Below are 19,142 nucleotides of genomic sequence, written 5' to 3' on the forward strand. Positions count from 1 at the left end.
TAAGTCCTGCACCTGTCAAGACGCGCCCCCCGCCCCCCCATCCATCGTCGTCGGGGACGTGCAGATGAGAAGCAGAGAGAGGCGCCGCTCACACCCGTGGGTGCCACCACTGCTAGAGAACGTTAACGGTGACCCGCGCTGCCCCCTGCGCTCACGCGCCCACGAGACGTGAGAGCGGGTCCCCCGTTGGCACACGCGTTCACAGCAGCCAGCGGCGGACGCGACGGTCAGCACGGTGTGCGCGACACGACGGGGCGGCACCCCGCCTCGCGGGGTGAGGGAAGCCCGACGCCAGCCGCACCTCGTGGGTGGACCTGAGGACACCCCTGCAGGGCGAGCCCTGGTGGGATCCACGGACACGAGGCCGGGGGCGGGCGTCAGATTCACAGACACACAGAGTAGATGTGGGAGCAGGGGTGTGAAGGGCGGATGGCGAGTCTGTGACGGGGACCGAGCTTCCGCTTTACAAGCCGAACGGTCAGGCCGCGGGGACAGCCGCTCGGCATCGTGAACGAGCGTCAGGCCACGACCTCCACCCCTAAAAGGGGCCAGGACGGTGGACGTGGTGCCCTGTGCGTTCGACCCCGTGACGCTCGTAAGCACACAGTTGAATGAGGGAAGCCAGGCTGGTTCCACCAAGCTGAGCGCCCCACGCCGCGTCCGTCAGGCTGGCCCCCCACCGGGGCCTCCGCCTCCACGCGGCTTTCCCCACGGGCCGTGTGTCCACCTGTCCGCGAGCCCGTCACACCCAGGGAGAGTCTCAACAGCACGGAAGGGCCCTGGAAATCAGGCAGCAGCTTCGCGGGGGTCTCAGCACACGCCTCTGCTTTTCCCTCGCCGCCGCGGACCCAGAGCAGGTCGTCTGGGCCCCGACGGGGCCTGCAGGACGCTGGCTCACGGGGCACCGCCAGGCTCCGTGCAAACAGCTATTTCACAAACGCGTGCACATGCACGCACGCGCACCAGCGTCCTCCCACTTAGAGATTTCAAAGGAAGACCGAGGCAGAGGGTCTCCGAGAGCCGCGCGCCCCTCCCTCGAGGTCTGGGGCCTGGAGGGATGGGGCCCAGATGTTCCCACGGGCCAGGGCGGCCTGGGAACTGTTAATTAGATGGCAGATGAGTTAGAAGCCCGCGCTGTATTTGGGCTCGGAAAACAACTATTTTTTATGTTTTGCTGACAGTCCGACTGATTCTAGATAAAGCCCGGGGTGGGGGGGGTGGGGGGGGGAAGGAGCCCGCCGGCTTCGCGAGGACGCAGCTGAGACTGAAGGTTCCTTACTGACGTGAAATGTCACCGGAGGGTAGGAGACCACGTCTCCGGGGGCCACTTCAGATCGGAGAGAGTCGGTTCGAGGGGCGGGTGCTGGGGAGGCACAGAAGGTGCCCCCGCAGCCCCCAGACCGACCCCCGCAGAGCTTCACGCGTCCCCACAGCCTCATCCCCCTCCGGGGAGGGAGGCCGGCGCGGCTCTAGCGTTCCTGCCCCAAGTGCGCGGCCTGAGGCTCTGAACGACAGCGGGCGCGGGCTCCCTTCGGGTCCGCCCGGAGGCTGTGCCAGAACACGGTCGACTCTGAATTCCTCGCGGCTTCTGAGTGTGTGCGTGCCACGGTGTTGACTCGCCCCTCCCCCGAAGCCACCTGGGACCGTGGCCCGGGAAGAAGTGTCTGGTCGGCGTCCAACTTCTTGGCAAGACGATGAGCAAGCTGACAGAGGACCGACCAAGAGGGCGGGGGACCCTGGGAGGTTCCCAGGCACAGCTGCTGGCCGGGAGGTCCGGAGTGACACATGGAGTCCTGGAGGAGGACGACGAGAAGGCTGGCCGAGCAGCAGAGACCCACGTGGGCGAGGGTCCGCTCGCGAAGCCTGCATAAGGTCCCCTCCCTGGGCAGGAGCCCCTGCTCAGGGCAGCAAGCAGACACCCGTGGTGAGGGTGGGGGGGCGAGCGGGATACCCCTCCTCGCAGGGACGCCACACGGGGACCACAAGAGCACGTTCGATTTCTGCCCAGGTCGTTGGGTGAGGAAAAGAAGGACATTGTGCAGGGAGCAGTGCCGAGAAGCTTGATCAGACTGTGCCTGCAGGCGACCCCTTGTGTCCGTGGGCGTCCGCATGTGGCCGCGGCAGTGTGCAGGGAAAGCCGAGCGCCGCTGAATCGCTGACGTGGATCTGGGGGGGGACAGGGAGGGTGACCGTGGGGAGAGCCTTTAGCTAGGGTCCTGTCCCTGTGCGCCTGGGACTGGAGTGTGGCAGTCGTGGGGCTGGCAGGCCCTGGTTCTGCGGCTTGGGGCTGTCTGTCTAAACACGCGCTTGTAATCCACAGAGTCTGCTGGTGGCTGAGAGGCAGCTGTGTAGACAGTGACCGGCGGAAGAAGCGGCTGTGACCGCGGATCGCAAAGGTAAGGAGTGTGCTCTCCTCTCCGCCGTTTCATTCGGCCCCACCTCCCGCCTTATTTCACTGACGCTGTCGTCGTGGGTCACGTTGCACATGTGTCGACGCTGGTGCGTGGTCGGTGTTGAGCGGACGTTGGCGCGAGGGTCGGGGTGACCGTGGACAAAGAGACGTGACCCGGGCTCTGAGTGGTTCTCGGGAGGCACCGAGGGTGGAAACCGTCTTCGGCCCCATCCCGGGCGATCGATGGGGACGGCTTGGCGGCCGTGCTGGCTCGGGAGGGCGGGAGGGCGGGGGGAGCCCCGGATGGGGGCCGCGGGCTACAGACGGGTCAGGAATAACGCCTCTGGGCCTGCGTTTTTGGCCTGAGCCACGGGGGCCACGTCAAAGGCGGGACCTGAGCGCTGGGTGGCAGCCCCCCGGTGCCCTGTTGAGAAGCACCCGGGGTCGTCGCTGGGCCTGGGGGGGACGGAGGTGCTTGTGTTGCCTCGGCCTCCGCCTGTCCGACTTCCCCCCGGGAAGGGAGCGGTCTCCGGACGTCCACCCTGCCGACGAGGCTGTGGCGACATCTGGAGCCAACGTGTGTGGCGGGAGCGTGTGCAACAGGTGGGGTGCGGCCGGGGGGCTTCACAGAGCACGCAGCCGGCGCGTGTCCAGACGCCCCCTTGTGACCCGACACCCTCACCCGCCAGCTGGTCCAAGTGCCCGCCCGAGAAGGCACCTGCGCGCATGACCTCGTGAGGTCGGCCGGCCCGCGGCGGTGGGATGCCCGTGGCAGGCGGCCGCCGCGTCTCAGGAACCCCGCGGGGACCAGCTGCTCGTTCCTGCACCTTGTAGAACCCCGCCCCCCCCGGAAGTGGCTTCCTGGCCTCCCAGGCTTCTTTCTGATAAGGTTTGGGGGGGGGGGTGCAGGGTGACCCGGGGGGGGGCACTACTTTCCGGCCGGCACACGGGCTCCAAAGCGCCTTGGCATTCAGCTTAACGGGGCCCGCGCGAGGGCGTCAGGAACGGGGCCGGCGTGTTACGTCACATCTGCCGGCTCGCTCTCTCCTCTCGTGTCTGAGGATGCGAGACGCTGCCACACGAACGGTCCGTTTTAGCCTTTGACATTCACGGGAGCCAGCGGCGAGTGTAAGCGGCTGGCCGTGCGGGGCGCTGGCGGGGGCCACAGGCGTCTTTCCGGGGCGATAGAGACGGTCCGTATCTCGGCAGGGTTTGGGTCACGCCGGCCGCGGTTAGCACACTCACAATGTGCGCACTTTCCGTTTGTACATCTTCCCTGTGGATAAACCGCTTAGGCAGATACCGACCCGTAGGTGACGTCTGCGAGCCGGAGTGTGTCCAGGGATGCTGTGTGTGGCTGTCTGCCCTTCGGCTCTGAAATGTGTCAGAGACAAAGACGATCGAGGGGCAGACAGAGGGGAGGCCGGGCGGACGAGCCGGTAACAAGGCAGGGTGAGCCGCAGGGGTGAATGATGCCCCCGGGGTCTGGCCCTTCTCTCTCACCTGCCCCCAAGCTTTGCGGGGCTCCCTCGAGTCACGGCCCCCGGGGGTAGAGGACCCTGCCCGTCTGTGCCGAGGCCAGGCGCCTCTCCCGCGTGCAGGCGGGTCCACGTCACCCGCTGGGCGGGGAGGGGGACTGGGCACGGGCGGGGACCGACGCGGGTGTACGTGGTGGAGACAGCTGATCCGTGCAGGCTTCCTGCCGACTCACAGTCAGGCCCCGCGTCCCTTGGCGGTGGCTCGGCCCACGGGGGGCACCGAGTCTAGGAGGCCAGCATTCTGTCTGTTTCTGAGCCGCCTACACACGTGAACGCCCGGTGGTCCCGGTCAGCGGGCCGGGGATGTGATTCCTACCCTGAGATGGCCTTTGGCCCTTGGGGGTTTCGCTCATCCTGTCCCTCCTGAGGTGGAGGAACCCCTCCCAGCCACGGGTCCCCGGTTGCTCCCCCAAGAAGCCCCTGTCCTTCCCACAGAGCCCTTTCCAGGGTTCCTCCCCGCGTGGCGCAGGGGACGTGGGCCTTGAGTCCCAGGGCGCCAGGCTAGCTGTCCTTACTGCCGAACTCTGACGTTTTCGCGGGTCTCGACCCCCAGGTGCTTCGTGCACCTGCCTGTTCGCTGCGACCTCCCCCGGGAGCCAGGCCCCACACCTTCCGGGGCAGCTGGCACGTGGGGGCTGCAGACAGCGGTCCCCGACCTGAGCCGCGCCCCTGCCGGTGCTTTGTCTCCCGCAGGTACGGGAGGGAGTGCGGTGTCTGCCCCCGGCCCTCCTTTTCTTCTTCAACCAAATGCTGGCACAGCTCCCTTCCCTTCCCTTCCCCTTTCCCCGCGGTTGTGAACACGCGCCGTTGAGGACCGCGAGCTCTGCGAGGCTTGGGGAGAAATCACGCCCTGCGGGTCCTCCCCGCGGCACCGATTCCCGCTCACTTCACGCAGCGGATTCTCGTGGCCTTTGCCCCCGGGTCCCGATTCAGGCAGCGTGTTCATTCCCCCCCACCTGGCCCCCTTGCTCAGGTCCCTGGCAGCGCTGACTGGGTGCCCCTCACACAGCCACGGCTCCGGCTGAGTCTTGTCGTGGACCACGACTTCCTCTCCTTCGTCGCGCCCTGGTCACGAGGGTCTGGGGTCTCTGATGGCTGGCTGAGGTGGCCCAGCTCGGCCTCCTGTGCACCAACCACCAGCTCGAACCCGGCTCCCTCCCAGTCGCGGGAGTCCCCTCCCGGTACCGTCACACACGTCAGACCGTCTTCCGTCTCGTCTCTGTGAAGAAATCTCTTCCGGAGCTTTCCGCCTGCTCCGGCCTGGACGGGTCGCGCTCCGTGCCTGGTGCGCGAGGGGCACTCTGGGAGCCTCCTTCCTCCACCTTCCCGGAAGTGACCTCCCTCTGCTCTGGTGCCGGTCCCCCCCGTCCCGAGACCCATCTTTCACTTTGGTGCTTTACCCCCTGTTTCCCTGGCGTACCCGCAGGAGCTCCCGGGGAGGGTGACCGGGAGGCGCCCCGTCGAGGAGTTGTGTGTCTTCCGACGTGTTTGTTCTGCTCTGTCACCCGGGCCCCGTGGCGGCAGGACCCGTTTTTGATTCCTCGTGTGTATCTTTGTTTCACTTCTCTGGCCTGGACCGTTATCTGCTTCCCCTACACCCACCCGAATCTTTCCGTCTTCGTGGCCACCTCCTCCGGGAAGCCTCCCCCACCTCCTCAGTCCTGAGGGCTTGCTTCTTCCTTGTGGCCCTCATGATGCTTCCTTTCTCCAGTACTCCTTTGGCAGGCACACTCCTCTGTGGTCGTGAACTCAGCACACGTTTCTCGAGCACCTGTTACGTGTGTCGGAGGACGACTCCACGATACGGGAGGGCCCCGTGACGCCAGCCACACCACTGCTTGCCATGTACAGGGAGTGACAGAGACCCACAGAGTTCAGGGACAGCCTGGCCAGGAAGGACCCAGCCCAGGCATCCTGCCTTCCTCTGGTGATAAGGACAGGGAGCCTTGGCACACCGACGGGACAGATACACCGAGACACCCACCCTCGTGCCGTAAGGGATCCGTATTACTTTCGCCATCTTACAAGCGAGGAAACCGAGGCAGACAGGACAGCCTGGCTCGTGAGGGATGGCGCTGGGACCTCCCTGCGGGGTCAGACTCCACAGAGAGGCGTGCGCGGGCCGCGTGTGCCTGCGCCCTCTCTCGGTCCGCGAGATCCTGACAACAGACGCTAGTCGTGCACCAGCCAGCGGACTTCCCGGTAGGATCTGTGGGACCAAGTACGCAACCTGCCAACCACAGGCCTGTCGCGTGTCTTATGTGGTGGGGGAGGGGATCCCTTGCAACACGGCCTACCCGGAAATAGCTTTCTCTGGCCAAGAAAACTCATTCTGTCGCTTAAGGCCACGGGCATTCCTGAGTGTCCGGAGCCCGGGGCCATCTCAGAGCCCGGGGGAGGGGGGGCACCCCCGGCTGGGCACCGTGCGTTCCCGAGTCGCAGCCACCAGGCGCTCCCCTGGGGCTCCCACGGCAGTGGCGGACGGCGTGGGTGGGGTGACCCCGTCCCAGAGAGACGAGGCGGTCAGCGCACACGGGGCCGCGGCCACAGGCTCCTTCACACCAGCAGGAACTAATATGCGGTCCGAGCCGCCACCGAGGCATGCACCCGGCTTTGCATTTCCTCTGCAGCTGACGGACGGATTTTCAGATGAAAGGCAAAATTTCCTGTGCTCTTGATCTCGCGGTTGTCTCTTGGCTACTTCCCGCTTCGTCTTGAGCTGGGCCCACGGGGAGGGATAAAGATGCATTTTTTTGCAGAGAAGGGGTGGGTTTTGGAAGTTCTTCCAGCGTGGCAGACGACGCCCCTTCTCCAAGGGACTTGTCACCCCGCACGGTGCCTGGGTCTGTGCACGCCTTCACACGATGAGCTAGTGGGGGCTCCGTTCAAAGAGCCCCAAACAGCAGCACGTTTGAGACTGAGTCATGCTCTTCCCAAGGGATTCTTTTTTTTTTTTAATGTTTATTTGTTTTTGAGAGAGAGAGCGAGCGAGCGAACGAGGGAGGGGCAGAGAGAGAGGGAGACAGAGGATCCCAAGCAGGCTCCACACTGTCGGTGCAGGGCCCCACGCGGGGCTCGAACTCGTGAACCGTGGGGTCGTGACCTGAGCGGAAACCAAGAGCTGGACGCTTAACCCACTGAGCCACCAAGGTGCCCCTCCTCCTAAGGGATTCTTAAAGATGTGAGGGCCCTCACCTTTCCCGCGTGATCTCACCATAGTGAACGTTGGGCACGTAAACCATCCTGGCTCTGAGGCGCGGGCAGTAAATAGGTGTGTCTTGGGTTCCTGTGTCTCCAGCCCCAGGCCCACCCCCAGGCGGAGCCACAAGGCAGCTCTGCCAGGTCGGGTTTTGTACAGTTTTGTGGTCATCGAAGCGTGGCATCCCGTGGCTTTTCGACACACGTCTGCGAAATGAGTGAATGAGTGAATGAGTGAATGAATGAAGTAGCAGCTGGTCGGGCACAGGTGACGAGGAAGGAGACGCACGGGGCTGGTGGAGCCGCGTCACCAGGGCTGCGGCGGGGAATCCACGAGTCCCGCGTGTGGCGGCGCCCATCTGGAAGGTTCCGAGCGGCAGGCCAGCCACGGTGACAGGCCAGGCACTGGAAGACGGGGAAAGGGAGAGAGGGGATGCCGGACGTGGGGGCTGACGTGGAGGCAGGCGGGAGCCCGGAGGCCTCGTGCAGCTGGGTGAGAGGCCAGACCCGCTGCAGACTGGCCACGGTGTCCACACCTGCCAGGGAAGCGTCCGGTGCTTTCCAGTCGCTACCCTCAACCGTTTTCCCACACATCCGCACCGCCAGCCTGTGATGGAACGTTTTTTTTCTAGCTAAATTTGATTTGCACCCAAGCTTTTTTGAACTTTAATTCCCTGGTCTTGGATCATTTATCCAACACCGGTCCGCGAGACACAGTCCTTCTGAGGAGCAATCCTGACGGTTCGAGCCCAGTGCGCTGGGAGTGGCCCTGGGGTCTTCTTCATCCTTCCGACAGAACGATGGAGAACAATGGCAGGGGCCCTCCTGGCAGCCAGAAACGTGAACCCACTTTCCCCTGCTCTCCTGCGTTGACGGAGGCCTGCGGGTGGTTACTGGGTGGCATGTTCTTTGAAGGAAGGGGCCACCCATCCATGAAGCCTTTCCTGGTGACCTGACTCCCGTTCCTCAGGGAACCTGAGGTCCAGGGGCTAAAAACAAATGCCTGCTCCCTCTCAGAGACCTTGAAGCCCCTCAACCTGGGCCCTGGCCATCCCTGCAGACCAGTACTTGGGGCAGGAGATGATTGAGTAAGTTGACACCAAGAATATTTGTGCAGGCCCCTCACCTCTGGGGGCGTCACAGACAAGGCTGGGGGTTATTCCGGAAGGGTAGACAGCAGGTTCTTGGAATGACTGAAGACTGGTTCACAGCCCACGCTGGCAGGGTCACCGCCGGCCCCCAGGCAGCACACGCCCCTCCAGCCCCGGGACCAGCAGGGTCGAGGTATGTGGCGGGTGCCAGTGGCCTTTGATGCCCCTCTGCTGACGGGTCGGCTGTGACGGTCTATCGTGTGTGGGCTTTGGTTAGAGCCGCTGAGAGCTCTGGCCTGCGATGCGGCAGCTTGGCTGTGCCCACGAACACCGTGCCCCCCTGCACACGCGAGACACACGTGGGGAGGGGTCCGGACGATGCCCGGGGGTCAGCTTCCTCCACCGCTGCACCCTGTACACTGGGAGGGCTCATGCCAGGAGAGTCATGTCTCCAGGAGGGAGCTGGTGAACACGTGCCAGGACTGCCCATGCCTCCTGCACGCTGGACGTCCCAGCAGACGTGATTTCTGCCCATCGAGGCACAGGTTCCATCTGGCATACGTCCTGCAACCCGCATCCGGCGGCCTGGTTCTCACCTGGGGCCTGCTCTGCAGAGGATATCGCCTCTCAAGGGCAGGAAGCGGCCCCGCCTGGCGTTGGAGACCCTGATGTGTCGCAACAACCCTGAGGCCACAGAGCAGGACATCTGCTGGCTGATCCCGGGGCCCAGGGGCGGCGAGGGGGCTCGGCTGTGCCGCTGTTTGGAGGCGGGGACATTTGGTGCCGGTTGGGTCAGAGGCACAAACACGGCTGTGGGACCAGCGTGCCTCCCAAACTCGGGTTCTCGTGTCTCCCGCCCGCTGGCCCAGAGCGCCAGATGCCCATCTCACGCGTGGGCGCTGTGCCCCGCGGGACCCTGTGACCTGCAGTCGGCGTGGGCGCAGACCAGCTGGCCGAGCAGGGGCCAGTGACGGGTTGAGCCTCAGCAGGTGCTGGCGGCCAGCGGGCGTGTCCCCTGGGTCTTGGTGACACCTGCGAGCGCACGTGCGCCATCAAGACCTGACGGGGTGCCAGCCCCCGTGTGACAGGCCCGCCCGCTGTCCGCACCCGCTTTTCCCCTCTTCTCCTGAGCACGTTTCCCGAGCGCTGTCGTGATACCCTTACCGTGTGCCTCCCCGTGTGGCCTGGGGGCTCGGGCCTTGGGCCCGGGGCACCACCGACTGCACACAGCTGGGACAGACCCCCGCCCCTGACCCCCCGTCTGCACCTGTCCTTCGACTTGGCAGCCGGGAGGGAGGGAGGTCTGGCCCCGAGCAGATAGAAGGAGAGGGAGTGGGGTGGGCCCCGGGCTGTGGGAGCACACGGGGCCTGCTGCCCAGAAAGCAGATCCTTCCTGTCTTTTCAGATTTGCAAATGGGCCAAATCCTTTAAAACCGCACCTGCAGACAGGAGTCCCCCGTCATCTGGCCCACCGCCGGCCTGCCGCAGCGCCCAGGGTGGGGACCGCGGCCCTGGGCCCCGAACCGCGGGCTCCCCATGTGGCCCCGCCTCACTTCCTCGGCTTTGAGGGAGGGCCTGTGGGCCATGGCTCCCAGTCCCTGAGCGGCAGCCACCGGAGGGCCCTTCCTCCCGGGGTGGACCCCCCACCATAGCTCGCCAGGCCGGGTGTCACCACGTCCCACGACCACCCTGTCCCCAGAGGAGCCCTCCACCACCCGGACCCACCCGGGAAGCTCCATCCGGAGCAAGGCTGGAGGCCACCACGGGTCCACGGCGACCCAGACGGAAGCCATGGGGGGCGAGACCCAGACGCGTCCCCAGCTGCTCCCACAGTTCACACGGGGGCACACGACACGGAGGCTCTCGTGACTTCAGACTCGTGTTCGGAGCTACCGTCATGTGCCAAGGGGACTTGGCCCTGGGCCTCCGATGGAGGCAGCCATCCGAGCAGAACCCGCCCTCCCGAGTGGGTTCCTCCGGAGGCAGAGAGCCCACAAAGTGCAGGTGGGAGGGCATCCCGTGAATGGACGGGTCTGTGGGAAATTCCTCCCGGCTCTGAAGCCAAGCCCCACGCCCCACAGGGCCCACATCTCCCGCTTGAGGAGCGGCCCCTCTCCGGCCTCGGGGCGGCCCTCCTGACTTTGGGCTTTGACCGTGAGCTTCTCCAGCCCAGGTGGTGCAGCTGGGAGGCCACAGCTGGGAGGCCACGGACACAGAGCAGGTGTTTGCTGAGCACGCAGAGTCCGGGCCTGTCCTGCCAGAGTCTCCGGGCTGCAGAGGGACGGCCGGCGTGTCAGGGCCGAGGGGGACGGAGCAGGGTGAGACAGGACAGAAGGTGGGTGCTCCAGGCGCGTGCAGGTTGCCCTTTGGAGCAGGAGCCACAGGGAGCCCTCCCGCGGCTCTAGCTTCCGTGGACGCGTGGCAAGGACAGCATCTTTGATGATCTGAGGGGGCTCGTCTCGAGGCTCCAGCTTTCTGGGGCCACAGGCTGGACCCGGCGGAGACCCGCCGCTGGCCGTCCGCAGTGGGCGTCGGAGCCTGGGGTCTCAGGCACAGCAGCCTGTCTCTTCTGGGGCAGTGGCTGTGGGTCAGACCCTATAGGAGGCACCCCTCCGGACGCGGCGCTGGAGGCCAAAGGGCTTTCCCTCTGCAGGGGCCCTCGCGCGAGAGAGATGCCCAGGGTGCCGGCGTCTGCCCTGAGCTTCCCGCTCTGGATTTATGAGGCTAGCACTGCCCAGGGGGAGCTGCGGGCTGGCGGGATATTTGTTGGAGGGGATCGCGTCTTTATACGGCGGCTCGTGTGTGGTCTCTTTGCTGGCTGCTGTGACGGAGACGGTCCGGCTCTGCAGATGAGGACTGACCCGGGGTCCTAGACGCCTCAGAGCCAGGCCGCGAGGGCCCAGCTCTGTGCGTTTGGCTCACACCGTCCGACCTGCGTTGTTCGAGGGGATAAAGAACCGGGATGTCTCTACCCTGCTGTTGGTGACTTCTCTCGGCCCCGAGGCCTCTGATTTCAGCAACGCTGGTGGGTGGACGGTGTCCACGGACGGAGCCCGGTCCCCACACAAGCCAGTGGCCTCACCAGCTGTGGCCCAGGTCGTGCCGGACGCAACACCTTCTCTTCTCCGGTGGAGCTGGACCCCACGCACGGGGTGCACGTCCCCTGGCGAATCTCGACAGCGCTTGGTGGCGCCCCTGGGCCTTGCACACACAGGCGCTTTGGCGGTTGGCCACAGTTGGATGTGCCCGTGGCAGGGAGGACTGGTGTCCCTTGGAACACCTAACAGGCAAGTGTCAGTGGCGTTTTAGAGTCCCAGCCCCCTGGGGCCTCCACAGGGACCCAAGAGCCCTCACTGGAACAAAGCCATCGCAAGCGCGCCTCACGAGAGACTCAGCTGGGGTGGGGGACGCAGGCGTTTGCCCGTGTCTGGGCCAGGTCATTAGTCCCGAACACGCCCACGTGGGGCACAGGGAGGGCCTGCGGGGCAGGAAGCCCCAGGAACCACCGGAGGAAACTCTCGGGGCATCGGCTGCTGGTCAGGGTGGCCTCCCCTCAGGTGTCCCTGGGGAGGATGGCTTTGTTTCTGCCCTCTCGTCTGTCACCTCCGTCTGTGCATGCCCTTCTTGTGAGCTGTTGGGAAACGCTGTCACACGTACCCCCCTGGCCCAGCAGCGCCCCCCCCCCCCCCCGCTCAGGGCTCCGCGTCCCAGGCCGGGACGGTGGCGGGCTGTTGTCAGGGTGACAGGGTGACAGTCCTAGTCCCAGCTGCTTCCAGGCCCTCACCTTCACGACAGCGTTTGTGCTGAGGACGTGATTGCGCCCATTTTAAAGACACAGACACTGAAGGGCGCCTGGGTGGGACTCAGCGGGCTCAGTCGGTGAAGCGTCCAACTTCAGCTCAGGTCGCGATCTCACAGTCCGTGGGTTCGAGCCCCGCGTCGGGCTCTGTGCCGAGAGCTCGGAGCCTGGAGCCTGCTTCGGATTCTGTGTCTCCCCCTCTCTCTGTCTGCCCCTCCCCTGCTCGTGCCCTGTCTCTCTGTCTCTCCCTCAAAAATAAGCATTACAATAAATAAATAAATAAATAAATAAATAATAAAGAGCAGGAAACTGAGGCTCAGAGAAGCTCGTGGCCCCGCTTTGGTGTGGCCAAGCGCAGTCCAAACACGGCCTTTCCTTGCGGGGCCCGTGAGAAACAGATGTCCCTGGCGACCTTGACCAGGAGGGTCCGGGTCTTCCTGGTGGCCCGAGACCCAGGATGTCACTGACACCAGGGCGGACATCGGAAAAGGCGGGACGGAGGTCTGGCCATCTGCCGTCTGACCCGCTGTCCTTGCTGCTGGCCGGGGAGGCCCCGAGCTCTTATGAAACAATTACATATGCGCCCAGACGGTATTAATGGTAAAAATATTTCATCTCTGGGTCTGGCCGGGTCTCTCAAGATAAAGTTCATTCCTCTTTTGTTTTTCCCAGAGTGAATCTATTTAAATGTGGTGCTTCGTGTGTGCTAACAATCGGTTTCAGTGGTTGCTTCCCTTGGCCGAGTGAGCGCGGCCCACCCTGCCGGCTTCCCAGCACCCCTGCTTCCGGCTTCCTCCCATCAGGAGGACCCCGCGCCCGCCGCCTCCCCCTGCTCATGGCCACGTGTGCCCCTGGGGTCCCCGGTTGGGAAGGCGCTGGGTCAGGGCCGTGCGTACAGAAGGTGCTCGTAGATGCTCGCCGGCTGAGAGGGAACGCACGTCAGGACGAGGGGAGGCGGGCCGCGTCCTCTCTTTCCCGGCTCAGGCTCTCTGTCTGGACGGCGAGGGCCCTGGCCCTGCTTCTCAGGCTCCCGGTCGGCCCACCTCGCGGAGACCCCCGCCTCCACCCTCGCGGTTCGGCTCTGTGCCACGTGAGTCCGCCCCCACGGCCTCGGCCCAGAATTGGCCACCGGGCTGGCACGAAGGGGGAGGCGCGGCGATCCTCCCAGAGCGGGCGGTGTGAGAAGCGTTCAGAGCCCAGCAGGGCGGGCGGCCCCCGGCCCTGAGTGCCCCAGCCCCGGCACGGCTCGGACGCCAGCCTCCACACCGCTCGTCCCGCTGGAGCCTGAGGGCGCGGCCGCCGTGTTCCCTTGGTCTCTGCCCGTAGAGCCAACACGAGTTGGCGGGTTAGTCCCCGTGAGCTCTGGGCCCGACAACAAGCCTGAAACTCTGTCCTCAGACTTGGTGTCTACAGGCCGCAGCCAGAGTGGTTCAGAGCTGCCATTGGCCGGTGTGGCCACTGCCACGTGAGTGAATTACAGTGAAATAAGGTTAAAACTTCACGTCGTCGGGGCGCCCGGCTGGCTCATTTGGTGGAGGGTGTGACTCTTCAGCTCGCATTTGGTCCCCAAGGCGCTCTGGGAGGTCAGAGCCGGGAGCTAAGTGAAGGGGGCGCGATAAGGCAGAGGCGCACGGCAGGTCGTGGCACAGGTGCCCTCAGGAGGGCACCCCCCCCACCCTCCGCACACACCCCAGAGCCTGGCGGGGCTCGGCCCCCACAGCCCTGCGAGCCCCGGCCGGCGCCAACAGCCTGAGGGCCCCCAACCTGCCCTCCGTCACTCGGCTGCTTCCCGGCCGGGCACCGATGGCATGACCCCGGGACCCCAGCCAGCATCAGGATCTTCACGCCAGAAACGGGTCTGAGGGGTCTCTGGCTCCTATCTTCACTCTGTCTCTGCTGCAACCAGACGGTAGGGAGAGGGGAGAAGAAGTGACATTTTTTTCCCAAATGGCTTTATTTAGGTATAACTCACACACCATTAAATTTGCCCCTTCATGGCGTGCAGGTCAGCAGGTTTCCGTGTGATCACGGAGCTGTGCAGCCACCAGCACGAAGTCCAGAACACGTCCGTCGCTCCAAAAACACGCCCCCATCACGCCCTCTCCCCGGGCCCCAGCAACCTCTCCTCCACCCTGGGGTTCCCTGGGCTTCAGCATTTACAGAAATGTGGCCGGTCATCGGTGGCTTCTGTCCCTTAGCACAATGCATTCCAGGCTCTTCCGTGTCGTGGCGCGTGTTAGCACCATGTGGAAACTAAATACGACTTCCTTGTGCGGATACACCGTGGGGAGTTTACCCCTTTGTGCGCCGACAGACGTCCGGCTGGCTGTCATGAGTAACGCCTCTGTGAATGTGCACGTATGCACATTTTCACGGATGTAGGTCTTCATCACTCAGAGGCACACACACCTAGGGGCGGACCATCTCCTAGCGCTCTAACACCGTGAGGAACAGGCAGACTGTTCGCCAAGGTGGCTGTGTCCCCTCCCACCCATCCGCGGGACAGGAGCCCCTCACCCACAGTTGCTCCCTGTTATTTTGACTCTAGCGATGCTGGTGGGCGTGACGTGGGTCTCAGCGTGGTTTCGATTTGCATTTCCCCATGACTGGGGATGCTGAGCATCTTTTCCCATGCCACTTGGCCATTTGCGCATTTTCTTTGGAAAAATGCCTGTTCGGGTCACTTGCCCAGTTTTTCTTTGGCTACCTTGCCTTTTTATCGTTGAGTTGTAAGAGCTTGTTACATATTCTGGATCCCAGTCCCTTACCGGATAGACAGTCTGTGGGTTGCCTTTTTACTTCCTGGGTGACTTCATTTGCAGCACACAAGTTTTCGTTTGGACGACATCCTGTTCATCTGTTTTTTTCTTTTGTCGTTGGTGCTTTTGGTGTCAGAGCCAAGAAGTCCTTGTCTAACTCGAGGTCACGAGGATTTATTACTGCTTTCCCGCAAGTCTCACGCTTTCGTCTCTTATATTTAGGCTCCTGACCTGCTGTTTGTGTGTGGTGTGAGGTAGGGATCCAACTTCATCCTCGTGTGTGGATGAACCATGGCCCAGCAGCCTTGGTTGTACAGACTGTTGTCGCCCCACGGAGTAGCCTGACCCCCTTGTCAAACATCCCTTGACTACAAACGTGAGCATTTATTTCTGGGCTCTATTCCAGTCTGTTCTATTCTATTCATCCGTGTAGCCATTCTCACCCAGGGCGCAGTCGCGGTTACCGCAGAATGTAGTTACGGGATACGTGAGTCTCCCAACTTTGTCCTTCTCTTTCAAGATAGTTTTGGCTATTCTGGGTCCCTCACATTTCCGTATGAGATTGAGGATCAACTCGGCAATTTTGGCAAAAAAAGACATCTGCATTGTGATAGGGATTGTATTGGATTGGAAATGGGACTTCAGAGCCATATGATCCTTTGGGAGATTTGGGGGAACCTGGAGAAACTTTCTCCGGTAATGAGTTAAAACTGAAAGGTCAGTTCTTTTCGTCTCCCAAAACACACCCTTCCTTTCACCCTCCCAGCCCCGTGGGGTGGGTGCTGCTGGGCCGTCTCAGAGGAGAGAAAACCCGAGGCCCCGAGAGGCCAAGTCAGGTGCGCATGGCCCACAGGTGCAAGGTGACAGCACCACTGGGGGCAGTTAGCGGCCCACGGCCACGGACCCAGCTGGCAGTGGCCACCGCCATCCCACCATCTCAGCCACACGTGTGCCTGGCTCCTGGCCGGACTCTGCAGTGTGGTGCCCGCCCCTCATCCAGGAGACAGAGGCTTCATGTATTCCTGTAACCAAGAGAGTGACCAAGCGACTCTAGAGAAGACAAAGGAGGCAGATTGCCGGTGGCCACAGAAGGCAGAGACGACACCCAGGAACCCCCACCACCACCAACCTAAAACGCCCGTCTGTCCTTCCCACCAGATCTCCAGGGCGGTTTCGTCCTGTCTGATTTTAGCTCCGCCATTCTGAATCAGAGCAGGCAGGGTGGGCCCAGCAAGCCGGCTACCTTTAAACCTTGGGCCAAAGTGATGCCCTCCCCAGCTCTCCTTGGTGGCCCTTCCGTTCTCTGCCCCCATCTTCCCTCTCCCAGGAAACAGGCAAGCCGCTATTTCAGGGGCTGTGGTTCCCAAGGGCCACGTGGACAGAGACACGGAACACCCCCGAGAGCAGGCCTCAGCGTGGTGGCCTCACCCAGCGAGCACAGAACCCACGCCTGAACACCACGCCTCGTTCTCTCGCGGTATCACTCATATCGGCTGGAAGCTGGACCCTCTCCATGGAAGGCGTCCACACACGTAAAACCCCGGACCCCTCACGCTTCCAAGCCCCAAACTCAGAGCCCCCAGCCTGAGCTCTCCTCTCCCAAAAACCCAGATAAGTAGGCTTTGAATGACTGGATTTAGGCAGAGTAATGGGCTAGTGGGACAGAGAATTTAGGAGAGAGGCTGCATAGACTCCCCCTTGCTCGGAACATGGGAACAGCCCCCCACTCGCAGTCTGATCGGATCGAATCAATCACAGGCCTGAATGTGCTCGAGGCTGCCCCGGCTTTTTCCTGGTCAGGCGGGAGGCGTCAACAGAACGTCACCTGTTTGGTCAGCAGGAGCAGAGAATCGAGGGGCAGTTCCCCGTTTGTCCCTCCAACCTGACAGACTCCTGCTCGCACGTCAAAGCCCAAGCCCGTCATCACCCTTTCTGCAGAGAGCCGCCTTCTGCCTTCTCCCCAGAGCAGAGCACCCGCAACCCCTGGCCTGTCGTTCCCTTTCCCCGCGCGTGAAGTGTGGCGTTAGGGGGTCCGTGCGTTTTTCTGTGCCCCCTTTGCACGCCGGCCGGCCGACACAGTGCGGGGCGCTCAGGAGACGTTGGCTGGTGAATTGCTGGAGGGGGTCTGCACCCCTTAAACCGGGAGGAGCACGAGCCTGCGGTGTGCGGAGACCGTCCCGGGGTCTCCCCCGCACACCCCCGTCCCGGTGCAGACAACGCCCTCCTCTGATTTCAGGCGTGCGCAGTGGGGACGGCTGCGCCCATGTCCCCTCCCCGGCCCCCGCCCTGTGCAGCTCTGTTTTTCCCACTGACTCCCCACCGCAAGTCTTTCCAACCTCAGGAAGTCCATGTGAATGTTTTCCCAACTTGTCCTCACTGACCGTTACCCCAGTCCCCAGGAACTCACAGGAACCTTCCAGAAATCTCCCTTTATCTCCCAAAGCCCATCTGGTTCCGTTTAAGGATTCACCATATTTCCTCCTGTTTTCTGAGCTGCTGCGCCCGGCCTGTCTCCGAGCTCAGCCGCCTCTGCCCGGGGCGGTGAGGAGCCCCGATTTTGGGGGCTGCCGTGGGGGGCTCCCTGCACCTGCACACGTGGTGGGGCCACCTCGAGGCTGGCGGGCAAGGCTTCTCCTTCCCCGCCTGATCCCGTCACCAGCCCGGCCCGGGCCCAGCGTGCAGTCCCTTCCCCGGGGAATTATTTATGCCCGTGGACTCCGGCATCCGACCCACATGTGACGAGAGCGACCTTTATCCCCCAGAGTCGCGGCCACAGCGGGTCTGGGCGGCTGGCTGGCAGCCGCGTGCATCTGAGCAGGCTCCCTGTCCACCCCAGAGGCGCTGGGCCGAGCCGGGGGACGTTCTGTGGGGTTGGAGCTGATCCCCGTCGAGGGCCAGGCCCCTCTCCTCTGCCCCGTGCTCCTCCGGCAGCCGGGTGGGCAGTGAGGGCCTCCCGGGCGGCAGCCCTTCCCCCCTCACCCCGGCTTCGGGACTAGAGATTGCATCATGGGACCCGGTGACCTCCCCCGCCCACCCCGCCCAGCCCGTTAGAAAGGCAGGCTTGGCCGATGGCGGGGGCGTCCGGGAGGCTTCTCCGTTCCCACAGATGACCCGCCTGGGCCCGACGGGCGGCCACGCGCACGGCTCTCCCCGGCTGTGTGACCGACGGGGCGAGACCAGCACCCCGGAGTTTAGCCGCTGCTGTGCCAGAGGGAGTGTCTGACGGGACCGTGTTTGGAAAAGGAAGGGAAACGTCTGCGTAGAAGCGTCCAGGGGGCCCCTCAGGAGGGGCCGGCGCCAAAGGGGAGCCCCGCAGGTCGCGGAGCGGTCACGCGCTCACGCGGTCATCCCACCCAGGCCACGATGGTCCTGCGGCCATCAGCCGAGCAGACCCAGGGATGAGCTGACGGCTGTAGGGAGGGAGTCCGGGCTTATGGGGAAACGGGACGTGCCCGCGTGAGGGCGCCAGGCGGCCCGGCGGCCGGTGCTTTGGGTGGGCCTCACGGCAGGGCCCCGTTGTCTGTGGCCCGGCTCTCATGGGGCGGCTGTGAGTCTTGGCCTCTGGGGTTCTTGCAGGGACGCACAGCTGTGTGCGTCCTTGGGCACCAGCATGCTGGATTTGGGGTTCTGGCTGCTGGGAAGCACAGGCACAAAGGATGCGGGGCATCCAGGCAGGGTGAGCACGTGGCCCCGTCTTCCTGCCCACACTGGGGGCCCCAAGTCAGGTGGGGGGCCTTCGAGACGGCGGGACTGGAGCCCAGTGTTCCCCAAACGGCACCTGTGGGGCCGGAGGGGCTTTCCCCGCAGGGGCTGGGGAGTCCTTTCCGACCGAGCCGAGCCCAGGGAGGAGGGTGGGCCTTCTGAGGCCTCCCCGGGGGAGGCGACCAGCTGGGAGAGTCCCAACCACACCCGTGGCCCCTGGGTGTTGCCAACAATCCCCCTTCCTTTTGCAAAAACTTCCAGCGCTGGTCAGAGGCGAGAAGGTCGTTGTCTCAGTGCCGCCTCCCTCTCACAAGCCCCCACCCCTCCTCCCCTCCGCCCACTGTCCCTCCTCAGGAGCACTGCCCCTGGGCAGCCTCGGCACCCTGCGCCCGTGTGGACGCTGGCTGGCAGGGAGCTTTCTGGCAACGCCAACGGGGCGCGGGACCATTTCCACCCTGCACGAGGGGGACACCGACGTCCCACAAGCCAGAATTTGTGCAGTGGGTCAAGGACCAGAGGCGGAACGCTCCTCTGAGACTGTCCTTCCCAAGGCTTCTGCTCGAGACACAAAGAAACAAAAAATCCTTTCAAGACAGATGGTATCATCATCGCTCATCTTTATTGCTAAAAAGTCCTAATTGTACATAGGAGGGAAAAGAATGT

The 19,142-nt window shown here is 63.7% G+C and overlaps 1 protein-coding gene across 1 annotated transcript in view; it reads left to right on the top strand.

Moving 5' to 3' along the window:
• The first annotated feature begins 2,322 nt into the window (after positions 1 to 2,322).
• Positions 2,323 to 19,142, top strand: part of ZNF469 (zinc finger protein 469) — a 114,317-nt gene continuing 97,497 nt past the window's right edge. Inside the window, 1 exon segment of the mRNA XM_045439965.1 lies at positions 2,323 to 2,396. The gene's annotated coding sequence lies outside the window, so the exon portion shown is untranslated.

The sequence above is a fragment of the Leopardus geoffroyi genome, chromosome E2, assembly GCF_018350155.1.
Source record: "Leopardus geoffroyi isolate Oge1 chromosome E2, O.geoffroyi_Oge1_pat1.0, whole genome shotgun sequence".
Lineage (NCBI taxonomy): Eukaryota > Metazoa > Chordata > Mammalia > Carnivora > Felidae > Leopardus > Leopardus geoffroyi.